We start from the raw sequence: 13,646 nt of genomic DNA on the forward strand, positions 1-13,646 counted from the left end.
GCGCGGTGCGCCCCCGCCCCGGGGAGGGGGGCCTGCCTGGCTCCGGCGCCACGTGCACACGGGCAGGCGGGAGGGGAAACTGAGGCACGGGCGCGCACTGCCAGCCCCTCAGGACGAGGAGCCTCCCACACCACAGTCGTGAAAGTGGCCTGGGCCTGGCGCCCTGCGCTGGAGGCATCCTCCTGAGAAGCGCACGCAGGCAGGCAGTGCTGGCGCGGGTTTCTCCCTGGTCCTGGGCTAGTGACCTGTCTCCTCTCTGCTCTGCATTTCCTCTCCAGGGTTTCCTCGTGCTCCCCCAGAAGTGCCCAGCCAAGCTCCAGAGCGGCCTGACGCTGTCTCCAAGGGATGAAGACTACAAGAAAGCCAAGGTTCCCGCTCTCCCTTTCTTTTCCAGCCTTTGAGCCTTCAGAGTGCGCGAGGGTCACGTTTCCAGCAGGACGAGAAACCTACTTCAGGGAACTGGGCAGGGCTCTCCCACAGTCCCCTGACTCCCGCAGCTGGGGCTTTGAGGGGGAAAACTCCAGATTCCACAAAGCAGAAGTCCCCAGGGGTACAAGCAATCCTAATCCCTAACAACAGTAATGATCAGTGGTTTCCAGGCTGAATAGGAGGGAGAGAGAAAAGAAGGACTCTGGAAATAGTCCTACACATGCTGAAGAGAAGTATAAAGACCAGCCACAAGCTTGTCGCTGCTTTGATGGTACAGTAGCCACTGCAGATATTTCTGCACTGTATTCCCAGCGCTGCCCTGCCAACCCACCCACCCACTCCTGCTCTCACACACCAAGCCTGGAGATACAGCAGTTCAACCATGCTGCTGGCACTGCCCAGGGTTGCTTGAGTCAGCAGGCTGGAGAGCAGACATGGGTGCATGTTCCTGGAGTGGCTGCACTGTTGCATTCCCAGGTTTGACACGTGCGAGAGGGGGCCAGTGGGCATTGCTCTGCTCAGCCCTGCTGGGGTGCAACGCAGTCATACCCTTAATGTGCCAAGGAGGATGTGGGGGCAGTGGCAGAGTGGCTAAGGCTCCACAGGGCTACCTTTGAGCCTCGTTTGACCCAGCAGTCAGGGTGCCCCCACCAGCAGGCTAAGGGAGCCCTCGGCAACCCAATTTGATGCCAGCACCAGCATCCTTTATGGTAGATAACATCATGCCTTAGCCATGCTGTGCATGGGTTTGGGAAAGGGCTTGGATATTCTGAGGGCTGCATGGGCACACAGTGAGTGCAGCCCTTGTGGTATGACTAGATGAGTCAGAGGGTGGGAGGGGAAACAGACAGAAAGAGGGAAAGTGCCTTCCCAAGCCACCCAGCCAAGCCAGGATTAGAACCCAGGTCTGCAGTTCGAACCCAGTGCCCTGCCCGTGGGAATGGTGATGATGATATTCACAGCAGCTGATGAACTGAGCCTTTTGCTTATGAAGCTTATGCTACACATCAATGATTTGGTTAGTTTATAAGGTGCAGATGTAACCTGCCTTCTGCCAAACTGCAGAGTAACACGCCTAACTACCCCTCTGATATTCACGTTGACCCACTATGGCTTAAGGCCTTGTTTAAACACCCAAATGCCTATGTACCAGCCAATTCTCCAGCATCAGAGCTGGGTGTGAGCTTTGGGTCACAATGTGGATTTGGTCTCATTTCACCCTGCCAACTCTTTGGCTCCAACAGAGCCACTAACACCCCCCGGATGGCCGCTGCAGCTCATAGAAGCCAAACCAGCTACAGCAGATTTGTGCCCATCCATGGCTGTAGAAGGGAAGAGGCTGGGGGAATGCAGAGGACACATCAAGCAGAGGAGATCCCTTGTCCAAGGGCTGGGAACTGCTGCATCAAAGGGAAATAGAGGGGACCTAGTGTCCAGCCAGGAGCTTGCACTGCCATGCTGCTTGAAAGGCAGCCCAGCCATGGAGCTCAAGGTAGCAGCCTCTCGCCCTTCCAATGCATAGATCAGTCGGGGGCAGCAGCCTCTGCTTCCTCCCACTCAGGGAAGCACTTGTTGTTGCAATGAGGAGGGGAAGGACCTTGTCACTTTCCCACTGAGCAGAGGCTTTGGGCCGCAGCTGGGCCCCATGGACGCTGGTGTCTGTCCGGAGCAGCACCACTTTACTCCATGGAGATGCCCAGGGCAGCTGTGGTGGAAGGACATAGGGAGCAGGGCCAGCCACTGCCCAGAGTTAACCACCTGTGGCTTTGCAGTGCCACCTGCTGGGCAACCCCAGAGCAGCATTAACTAAGATCCTGGGGGAGGCCATGGGGATGATGAACTCAGAGTCAAGCATCGGGACCTGGCAACCCAGTCTTGGCTTGGAAGCAGGCAGCCCCAGCTGAGTTTGTGGCCTTCCTTTCAGATGCCCACATGGCAGTGCAAAGGTTATATAGATCAGTGGTTCTCAACCTCATTTGACTCAAGGTACCACTCAGAAATTGCCGGCTCTTAGTTTTCACTCATGTTTTGACTATGGAAAAATAATAGAGTCATTCTTCTGTTGTCAAGAACTCAGAAAGACCACAGCAGGGCAGGATGTTTTTAACACTGTGGATTCCTATTTGATTTCTCTGAGTTTATTGCCTGAACCATTTCTGCACACCTCACAGCGCTAACATAGCGTGGCATCCTGCAGCATCCTTGAAAGGGTCACAAGGCACCCCATTGTGCCATGGCACCCTGGTTAAGAATCACTGGTATGGCTGTGCTATAGGGCTTCACCTAACCCTGAGGAAGGACATGCATAAACAGAGAGCGGAGGGGATCACAAAGAGAGAGAAATGGTTGAGGCAGAGGGAGGCAGAGGTGGGGACTGAAGTCAACATGAATGGGTTAAGGATGACATAAAGGGGGTTGTGTGTGCAGTTTGCTTCTTCTCTGGGACTGAGAAATCCTGTCTAGAAGCACTGTTGTTTTTATTTCTGCTTGATTGTTTAGATTCCACATCCAGATTTTCTCTAGGCCAGGAGGCTGTTTGGTGGCAGAAAAGCAATGCAATGAGGCTGTTTCTAGCATTGTCTTCATCTTGCCTACAACACTGGCTGGCAGCTCTGCATTAAGACAACAATTGGTATCAACATTCATGCTTCCGAGTTTCAATCTGAGGGGGTCAGGAAGGATTTTTTTCTAATGCCCTGGATGTATGTTATACTTTTTTTATGTGTTTGGTGGCTTGGTTTGCTTCTTCAGATGCAACCAAGATTGGTCACTGCTGAATATGGGACACTGGGGGGATGCACCAGTCCTGTGAAGTGATATTTAGGGAGAAGGGAGAATCCTGAGTCTGCAGCATGGGGCATGGCTCCTTGCTAGATCACTGGGGTATATCTCAGTTTCCTGGCATTGCAGGGGGCTTGAATAGTGATGGCATGTCAGTCTCTCTCATTTTCTGCCTGTGTCTCACAGGTTAATCTCCCAAGATGCTTTACTGTAACTGTCTGGAATTGATGTAGGACTTTGGGTGAGACTTGCTGGCTAGTGACATGCAGGAGGTGAGTTCTCTTGGCCCTTTCTGGCCTTGAACACTATGAAAGTGGAGGTATTGAGAGGGGAGAGACTTCAAGATAGATTTGGAATGGCCCCTATTTAATCCAAAGGCCTAGTGAATGTCCCAAGTAAAGGACTCGGCACAATGGCCCTTTCCATGGAGGGGTCAGGAGCTCATGCTAGACAGCCTTTCCACCTCCCACTGCTCCAGCAAAGCCAGGAGACCTGGTGGGTGTGCCCCACAGCATGGAGCTGGAAAACAAGCAGAAACAAAAACCCAGCTCACAAAACAAATGAACAAGACCTTGTTTTTATCCATCCAGAGAGAGCAAAGGAAAAGGGAAAGAACCCAATGTTAAAAAGTTTTTATTTCTTCTCCAATGAAGGTCACGTGACTCCTTAGGATGTATAAAAAGGAAGAAAGAAAGTGCCCTTGCAGTGCATCCTTTGGGCTGGATCTTAGGAGGCATTGTGCCATCAAATCCTGCTGATATCACTGACATCACGGTCACCTTAGTAGGGAATTTGGCCCCTAGAGTCTTCTTGTAGCTTCTTAGGCTTGTCCTCCTGCTCTGACCTCCATACCCTCCTCTTCCTGCAGGCCTGGCCTGGAGAGTTTGTAACATCCCCTATTTGTCTTTTCTGCCTCTGTAAGAAAGGAAGATCTCTCATCCTTTCTATCTCCCAGCAGGGGTGTGGTAAGCTGGTCATAGTCTGCTGCCTCCTGCTGGCTCATGTCTCTGTGAAGCACCTGGGCATGGTGTAGATTCCATCTTGTAGGCCTGAGGGGCTCCAGCCTGAAGTCTCTTGAGGCTTGTGCACACCTGGAGTGAATTCCACAGGGGTGGCATTGCTGCCTGGCCAGCTCGGACCCTGTAGGCTGGAAGGAAGGGGTCTAACAGCTGTGGGGTGCATAACTAACCTCAGGGCTGGGTGTAGAGTGGGGCATGGAAACAAGGAATGAAATCTTTGTGGTTTGGGAGCTCTGCCAGGGGCCTAAATCACTGCAGACTGTGAATCTGGGTGGGCTGGAGACACTCACCCATGTGGACTCACAGGGTTGAAAGGGAACTCAAGGGTCATCTGGTCTAACTTCCTGCCCAAATGCAGGAATGCTGAATCTTCCCTGTTTAGTGCGTATCCAGCCTGCTCTTGAAAACTTCCAGGGAAGGAGATTCCACAGCTTCCCTTGGCGGTCTGTTCCACTGCCTCGCTGTTCTAACAGTAAAGGAGCTTTTCTTGAGATCTAATCATGTCCTGCTTCCAATCATGTTTTATGTCTTGCTCTTAATGGCAGGGAAGAACAGCTGTTTTCTTCTTCTTTATGACGATACTTGAAAGACTGCTGTCATGTCCCTCCATAATGGTCTTTTCTCTAAGCTAAACATGACTAGTTCTCCCAACCTTTCCTCATACATCTTGCCTTCCAAGCCCTTTATCATTTTTATCATCCATCTCTGGATTCACTCTGACTTCTCCACATCCTTCTTAAAATTTGGAGCCCAGAGCTACACACAGCACTGTAGATAAAACCTAAGCAGTCGGAATAGAGTTCACACACACCAGTAGACACACATGCAGGGAATTTTCCGAGAGGTTGGAGGCTCTAGATAGGCCCTCCACAGGCCAGCAGCAGGAAAGAAAGAAAGCCTGTACTCTGCACATGCAAAGGGGTTCCAAGGCCAGGTTACAAGAGATGTTGCTGACCCCTGCTTGGTGGTGGGGAGGGAAGGGTCTCAGACTCTTGGAAGGGTTGACTTGACTTATACTCTATGCTGCTTCCTCATCTGCACTGTCTGTCCAGATACCCACCCCTAGCTGTCATCTTCTCCCTGCCCCCATACACCAACTTTCTCTTACATGGGGAAAATTGTCTATAGCAGTGGTTCTCAACCATGGGCTGGATCCATCCCAGGGCTAAAAGAGCAGAGGGGGTTGCAGTTTACTAACAGAGCTGTGCATGGATGACAACAGGAAAAGCAAGGGTATCTTTAGGCCATGACTGGGTTGTGTTGGCACAGCTGGAAGAGGCAGCATCATTAGTGGCAGGCACCAAAAGAAACCAGCTATTACCTGATGAAACTTCCCTCATTTTAGCAGGTCAGTGGATGTCAGGGGAAAGGGGAAGACTCTCCAGGGTGAGTCACCCAAGCAGAGGTCTACAGAGCTGGAACTGAGCTGCAGCAAGTATGTTATCCACTAGAGGGCAGCTGGAACCAGGCAATGGACAGACCCGGGGGAACAAGGAAAAAGGACCATTAATGAGCTATTCAGCAGGGAAGAGGGATGTAGACGTATCTCCAGCAGATAGTGTGGGGCAAAAGCTAAGGATGAAAGCAGCCTAATGCCTGGACTTCCGTGCACATTCCAGGCAGTCTAGATACAACCCAGGGAAAGCCTTGTCCAGCAATTCTGTTTTTAGGTGTCCATTTCCTGTGCCATCTGCCTTTCGTTGAGATAGTTCTGGCATGGACATGGGAGGGAAACAGAAGTCCCTCACTCCCATCATGGTTGTTCCAATTTGATGCATTCAAGGCCTTGGGTGTAATGAGTTGAGAAGTCTCCTCTCCATTTCTGATTGGGGGTATGCTTCATCAAAGCATCATTGATTCTGGGGAATGTGACTTTAAGGGCTGAGCTTCCTAGACAGAAATTCTGGGCTGGGTGATACAAAGCCCTTGTTATTCTGTACAGCTAAATGGACTAGATATAAGTTAAAACAGAACTCTTGAAGCACCTCAAGCATCCAGTGATTACTGAATGCCACATTGTACCAGACCTAAAAAAGACATGAGAAAGTGTTCTATATAGTAGACTGGAGTAAACGCCACAGCTATGATCAGGTCAATTATGATCAGATTCATCTGAAAAAGTAACACCTCTGGCCCCATAGAAAATGTGGACTGTAAGTGCCAGCACTATTGCTGAGGATGAGACTTTGCAGAGAATCATTAAACCAGTTAGCACAAAGTGTCTGGGATGGCATATTCACAGCTTCTGTTATCAAAAGAAGCTCTCAGTCTTAGATAAGATTTTGTTTAAAGGCAGCAGGATTTCTAAGCATAAAATTATGTTAAATATATATCTATATTGTTAGTTGGGGGTGGAAACATCTAAGGAAATGGCCAGAAACTGAACAGTGACATTGTGGCATGTAGCATAGCTCAGAAATACAAGCCAAGACAATGCTGGCGGCACAGGAAAAATTTCGCTAAGAAGTAGGTGTACATTTTTTTTATGTTGGCTAGAAAGAACTCTGTACTTGTCCTAAACTTTTCTCCTCACTGCTCTAACGTAGCTTTGCTAGATGAAACTACATCTACATAGGTGATTGTACATGTCAAATGCATTTTTTCTAGACAGGATATACCTAACCTAGTAAATCTGACAGTGGATCACAGTTTAGTGGGCACGAGTTTAAGAGTTTGCAGTGAAGCATGGATTAGGTATATTACTGCTGATCCCCAATACCACCAGCCCAACTTCTTGGTACAAAATAGTGTCAAAATAATGAAGTACCTGCTGAACAAAGCAGCAGTGTCACACTCTGATCTGTATTTATCACCGTTACATCACAGAACGGCCAGTGAAGCATGGACTATTATCTGCTGACATTTTATTCAAAAGGAAACTGAGAACAAGCATGTCTATTCAGTTAGAAATTAGTGTGAGAGTTACCAAAGATTCACAGAAGTCTAAAGAGACAGGTAAAGTCAAAAAACCAAAAATATGGCATCTGGTGTCATGAGAGCTGCCTTCACTTCATGAAAGTGACACTGCATTTCTGGGACAGAAAACAAACATCACAAACCTCTGTGGTGTCACAAAAAGGTGGCTCATTGTTGGGTGTGGTTGTCACCCAATGGATCAGGTGACACCTCCTCCAAATCCCAGAAAGATGGGAAACAAGCCAAATTGCTTGAAAGCGTCTCAGGCAGGCACAACACCAGGTTGAGATGACAAAGCCCCAGGACATGGAAGAACCAGAACAAATGGACTTGCTGCCTCCTAATAGCTGTGGTGCTGCTATGCCAGGGCAGCCCTGCCGGTCCTAGTGACAGCAGAGGGTATTGGGAAGGCAATCTGAACCTTGTTTGTGGGCTTCTAAATTTTGGCTTAAAAGGGAAGGTTTTATAAAGAGCTTAGCTCCCAGCCAGAGAGTTGGGGAGAAGTGCTGGGGAGCTCTGCAATACTGCATAACTAGTTGGAGTGAGACTCAGAATCAAGCAGACCTCTTGGAAACACCTGAAGTGCTGAGCAGTCACTGAATGGCATGCCCAGCATCCCAGCTTACCCTGACCATCAACCTTGTTAGCCATCTCCATCCAGGCACTACATTTAGACACTTCCCTTGCATGTACACCATTGCTGTCCTCAGCCTCAGATGCAAATGTGCCAAAGCAGCTGATTTTGCTGCATGAGTGGCTGGCCTCTTAAACCCTTTGGAGGTGGGAAGCCAAGCATGCTGGAGCTCTTATCTGTCCTGTCTCTGCTCTTGGGGGCAGGTAGAACAGCCACTTAGAGTGCCCCTGGGGAGGACAGGCAGCCATTTAGATCATGCAAATAGAACTAACCTTTGATTTCTATATTAAAGGCACAGCTAGTGCCTGCTACTTCATGCAGAACCATCCTGCTCTCTGCTTTTGGCACCTCTTGTAGGCTGGTTACACTGTGCATGTCTATACTGGCTTTGTGTGACTCTTGAGACTGCCCACACAGTCTCCATCCTACAGACCCAGAGCTGAGGGGTGAAGATACTCCAGGGACCACCCCCTCCCTCAAGTCATCCCCAGATCATCCCTCTGACCAGAGTAGAAGTGGAGCTTATTTTGGGGGGGCACCACCAAGACTGGTGGAGGGCCTATGTTGATGCACCCACTGTTATTCAGAGCACCTTGCCTCTAATTGCAGCTGTAGGAGTTATGGGACCTAGTCAGTTTAATGGCTGCTAAGAATACATCACAAACAGGTGGGATGGGCTAAAACAGGGGCCCAGCCATCTCTGGGAAGTAGCCCATGAAGGTCTGACCCATCCCAGGGTGACACAGGAGATCAAGAGGCATGCAACTGTGCTGTATTTCCTATCCCCTCTGCAGCTACCCCACCCTGCCCCCCAGGCCTCAGAACTGCCCCTCCCTATTGGTACTGAGGATACAGATTGGTGTTGAGGGCAAGCGCAGGTGACTTGGGTGCTTGGAGGTGTTGGGGAGGAATATGCAGCATAAAGACTGAGTACCAGTAGTTCACCCAGCTCATCAGGAAATAGGCACCCATTCCTACAAGGCCCCAGATCCCTTCCCCCATCCAGGAAGCAGGAGAGACTTGGCTAGCAGAAGCCTGCTGCACTCCCTGCAGTGTTGACATTGGGGTTTTGTGTGTTTATCTCTCTGCCGTTGTGTGCGTCTGATGGGAGGAGAGTTGGGCGTCTGGGACTCTGGCAGTGCTTGCTTGTCTGTTTGCTTTCTTAAATAAAGCAGAGCTTGCCACTGGCAAGTTCTTGTAGGCAAGAATCCCAGCTGAAGCCAGGTAGACATGGAACTGAACAGCAGCTCTGTGCTGTGAAGAGCTGGTTCTGGTGCAGGAAGCTGCATCTAGTGTTTTGACATTTTCCAAAGGAAGGACTCGGTTTAAATTCACACTCTGCCTTGAGTGACTTTACCTTCCTTGCTCAAGTCTAAAATGTTGGCACACAGTTACCAGCTGGGAGTCCATCAGGGCATCTGAGTTAAAGCCTGTCCTAGCAAACAAATACAATACAAAAGCTACAACAACAACAAAAAAGCTATGCCCCAACCAGATGGTGCCTACAATAATACAGTGTTCCAGTGCCCCTGATTCAGAGCAAGCACCCGCAACTCCTAAATCTCCAGCACCATTGCCCTGTGCACACTGGGGTCCTTGAATGCGTCCCATCCAGCACCAACCAGCACTAGCCCTGCTTATCGTCTCACAGCTGACAGGGATATATGGCCCTGGTTGGTATGGTCACAAGCCAAAGGGACAAGCAGGCAAATCGTGGTCTCAGTGCTGGCACCAAAGTGAATCAGACTGGACACATCTACACGTGCAATTAATGTGTGTGGATAAACTCCAGAGCTTATTGGTCCGGATTTTATTTATGAACAGCACATGGGGCCCTTTCAGAGCAGCCCAGCCTGGCAGGGAACCCAAATGGTCAGTCTGCTAGGCCAGTGCTGCTCTGACTGGGCTCCATGTGCTACAGAGGGGCAGAAGGAGGCACAAGGGTATCTGAGCACGGGGGGCTGCCTGCCAGCTAGCTCCACACTGAAGTACCCTATGCCTCGGCCAGTTGGGGCAGCATCTACATGTGCACTGCTGTGCACAAACCCCACCCCACCTCCAGTTTAGTAGTTTAGGAGTTTGTTAGTTTTGTGCGCCCTAACAGGGGTGCACATGTAGATACTGAGACGTTTATTGCAGTTAATTAGTCAACTGGACAGTAAATGTCTCATGTAGACATGCCCACTGACATTTACATTCATCTTTGATGGGCTGGGAACTCTGAAATCTACAGCAGATTTCAGGAGTGACTGGAGCAGTAGGAGGTTGTTACCCTCTGTGAGGACCAGCCATGAAGAGAAACGAGAGATGTGCTTTTCCACAGCAGAGGAATGATGGGAATGGTCAGGAATCTTGTAGGTTCCAGGCTTGAGGAGGGAGTGAGTGCTTGGCTACTCCTGTTTCTCTCAACTTTCTCTCAACTTTCTCATTGCTGGAAGAACAGTGGAAGGAGAAGTCATGCTCAGAGCAGGGAGCTCCGTCATTTTATGAGGAGACTCCGTGCTTAGCCCAGTCGGCTCCAGGAGCTGGGAGGCAATGGAGCCTGCTCAGTGGACATGGAGTCCTTGCAGAATTTAACAGATGAATGCTAAAAAGCCTGTGCAAACTGAGGCTTTTAAAGAGTTTGCCAACTGTGGGTGGATTCTTCATGTTGGTGGGGGCAAAACATCCCAGACATCTGATAGATGATGAGTCCCTGCTCCAATGAGTGGAGGCACAAGAGTTACTCAGTGGAGAGGTTCTAAAGATATTTTTGACATGGGGAAAACAATATTGTTTTTATTCTCGGAAATGGCAGCATCCTGCCTGGGAAACTCCAGCCCAGGGCATTAGAGCTTGCCAAAGATACAAGCAGCTGAAAGCAGGGTCCTAATCATGGGGCTATTTTAACTATAAGTAGTCTCAATTATCTCTGACATTAATACCACCAGAGGGGCTGCTTCTGTTCTGCTTCCCCCTTGGATTTAGCTGCTTGATCCTGAAGCAGCTGCAATGGCTGAAAGCCATGAACTCCCTTGCAGCACTGTACAGGTCTCACTGGGCTCGTCTGTCCTGGGTCAGTCTTGTGGAATACAGAGCTGAGGGTACTCCACGCACCTGCACCAGCCAACCTGCTCCAAACCTGGAAATACCCCCATAAAGCTACTCTGAACGCAGCCACTGTCAGCTACTTTCAGACCTGCTGAACACTGGCTGCATCTACTTGAGTGGCAGACTGCACAGTCATTTAGTACTTGTATAACCAGGTACTAAATGACTGTGTAGTAACTGGCATTACTGCGCAGTAGCATCCCCATGCAGTTTTTTTCTGACACTACTGCACAGCTACTGCGCAGTAGCTCATTACTGCTGCTCAGTAGCGTTGCATCATGGTTAGTGCTCCCCAACACTACTGCACAGTTGCATCTTGTGTAGATGCGGCCACTGAGAAGTGAAATGGGCACTTGGGATGAGTCCAGGGCTGCCTTCTGACTTTAGAGCACAACCTCAGATGTGGGCAAGTGGGACATGTCCAAGCCCACGCTCCACAAGACCTACTGACATAATACAGGCAAACCCTTTGGGTCCATGTATTTTCATCCAAGGTCCCCAGACCAACCTGCTGGAGAAACTCGCCTTGGAAATTTACTAAAAAAACGAGTAGAATAGAATCTCTTGGCATAATTTCATTGACCTTAGTGGATTTGCATCTGAAGGAAATGTGGTTTTCTGGCTCTAGTCTACATCATCATTAGATGCCAGTTTCTAGCTGGGATTTTGGCTGTGCAAGTTGTCCTGCCTTTATTTTTGCCATAGAAGATATGTTAACCCAGGAGTCATGGCCAACTCCCCAACAATAGTGGAGATATCCAGAAAAACCTATTCACTCTTAGACCAGTGAGGCAGTGGAATAGACCACCTAGGAAAGCTGTAGACTCTCCATTGGAGGTGTTCAAGAAGAGGTTGAACAAGCATGGGTCCTGGGCTTCACATGTTTCTCAGCTTCACTGATTGCCACATGGAGCCAGGAATGATTTTTCCCTTCCTTCTGCTACATGTGTTGATGGAGGGAGTGAGTGGGTTGCCTTCCTTGGAAGCATTGGGTGTTGGCTGCAGCCCAAGCTGGAGATTTTGACTGGGGTGTGCCACTGCTCCTGCTGAGACTTAAACCCACAATTTCCTGGCTAAAGTGTCTTGCCCCTCCACTCAGGGTAAGACCAACTGTCATACTTGAGATCAGGAATTAATTTTACCCCATGGTCAGATTGTTTCAGATGATGTGGCAGTTTGTCTTCATCTGTAGCGGGGAGTGTGACCCTCTACCCAGGATCTCTTGAGTATATATTGACAACATTTCATAGAAGCTGGATGTCGGCTGCCATTGTCCCTCTGTTTTACCTTGTGGTGGGTTAGGGTGCTATGCCTTGTAGTTGACTGTAGTTTTGCTGATAGATTTGATAGATTAAATCAGTGGTGCCCAACATTCACGGCCCCTGTCTCATGGCTGTAGAGACCTCTAACTCTTCCAGAATTACTGGAGGAGATCATGATCATGATCATGTAAGACGGGCAAATGCACAGTCCCAGGCACTACCAGGAGGAGTCACCAGTAAGAGCGGGGCCGTTGAGCTGGCTGCTCCAGCACACGCAAAGGGCACTGTAAGGAGCAAGGCAGGGCTGCCGAGGAAGCTCGCAGTCACTTCAGAAGGGCTGGGCAGTGAAGCAGGAGCCCTGGCTGTGGAGGAGCTCTTCACGACTCCAATCTTATCCTTTACCAGGAGGAGGTGCCATAAGGAGTGGAGTAACAGCTCTTGTGTGGTACTGCAGCTGCTCCTGTCTCAGGCTGGGCTAGTTCTGCTGCATCCAGCTGGCATGCAGCACCTTCCCTTAGGGGCTGGGAAATGAACCCAAGCTCAGGAGCACAACTGAGTTAGACAACCAGCCTGTTTTAGCCAAAGCCACCAAGAACTTTTTGTTTTAAGGGCCTGGCAGTGCTTCCAGCCCCGGTTCCCAGGGACAGCTCATAACCACATTTTTCCATGAGTTGGACTAGAGTTCTCTGGCTGCAGAGAGCTTTTTCCCCTCAGTTCCTTTTTTCACTCATTAGTACGATCCACAGTTCCTGATTGCTCTCAGTTCCCTGCTCCACAAATAGAAACATGATCTATTTCACGCTCTGGCCACATGTTGTGTATTGGGCAGGTACTGCATGTCTTTGACTGTATGAAAAAAGTAAATAGACTCCTGTGATGTTTCAAATGCAGGATTCAGATGCAACGGTGAGCCACACTCTCTCCTGGTAAAAATGAAGGGAGCTGTAGCAATACACAGCAACAGAGAGTTTAGCCTAGCATTCTTCCCTGGAGATGCTCATTAAGAAGCCCACCACGGTTTTCATCAAGGTCAGGGTGTGAACCCCTAATCTCCTAGCTAAATCCCAACATGGGGAATTATATTCTGCCTCCTTCATACCCTCCACACCTTCCAACTGCTTCAGCTAGTTCTGGGGCTTATTTCCACAGCTAGTTTTAACCAAGTGTGCCATTTCTTTGTGCTGTTCAGAGCTGCTGTGTTCCAGTTAGAACTGGCTGCAGTTTTATGTACAAAACCTCTAGCACTGCAGTGAGGGAAGCTCTGGGGTGCCAGCAATGCTGCATAAATGCGCCTTTGTTATGGCAAAGGAGATGCTATGGATCTGATCCACCCTATTTATTTGCACTGTGATCATCATGTGGAGACATCTTGAGCTGTGATCAAGGCCCCATTGCATTGAGCATTCAAATTCTGTACTGTAGGTGGCTGGAAGAGGCTGTTTGCACAGCCAGAAATTGCTGAGGCAAGGGGGGGGAGGGGTATTCTGGTCACATACCTTTTTCTGCAGCTATAAT

Source organism: Gavialis gangeticus, unplaced genomic scaffold (assembly GCF_001723915.1).
Source record: "Gavialis gangeticus isolate Ggan-Ray unplaced genomic scaffold, GavGan_comp1, whole genome shotgun sequence".
NCBI classification, from domain to species: domain Eukaryota; kingdom Metazoa; phylum Chordata; order Crocodylia; family Gavialidae; genus Gavialis; species Gavialis gangeticus.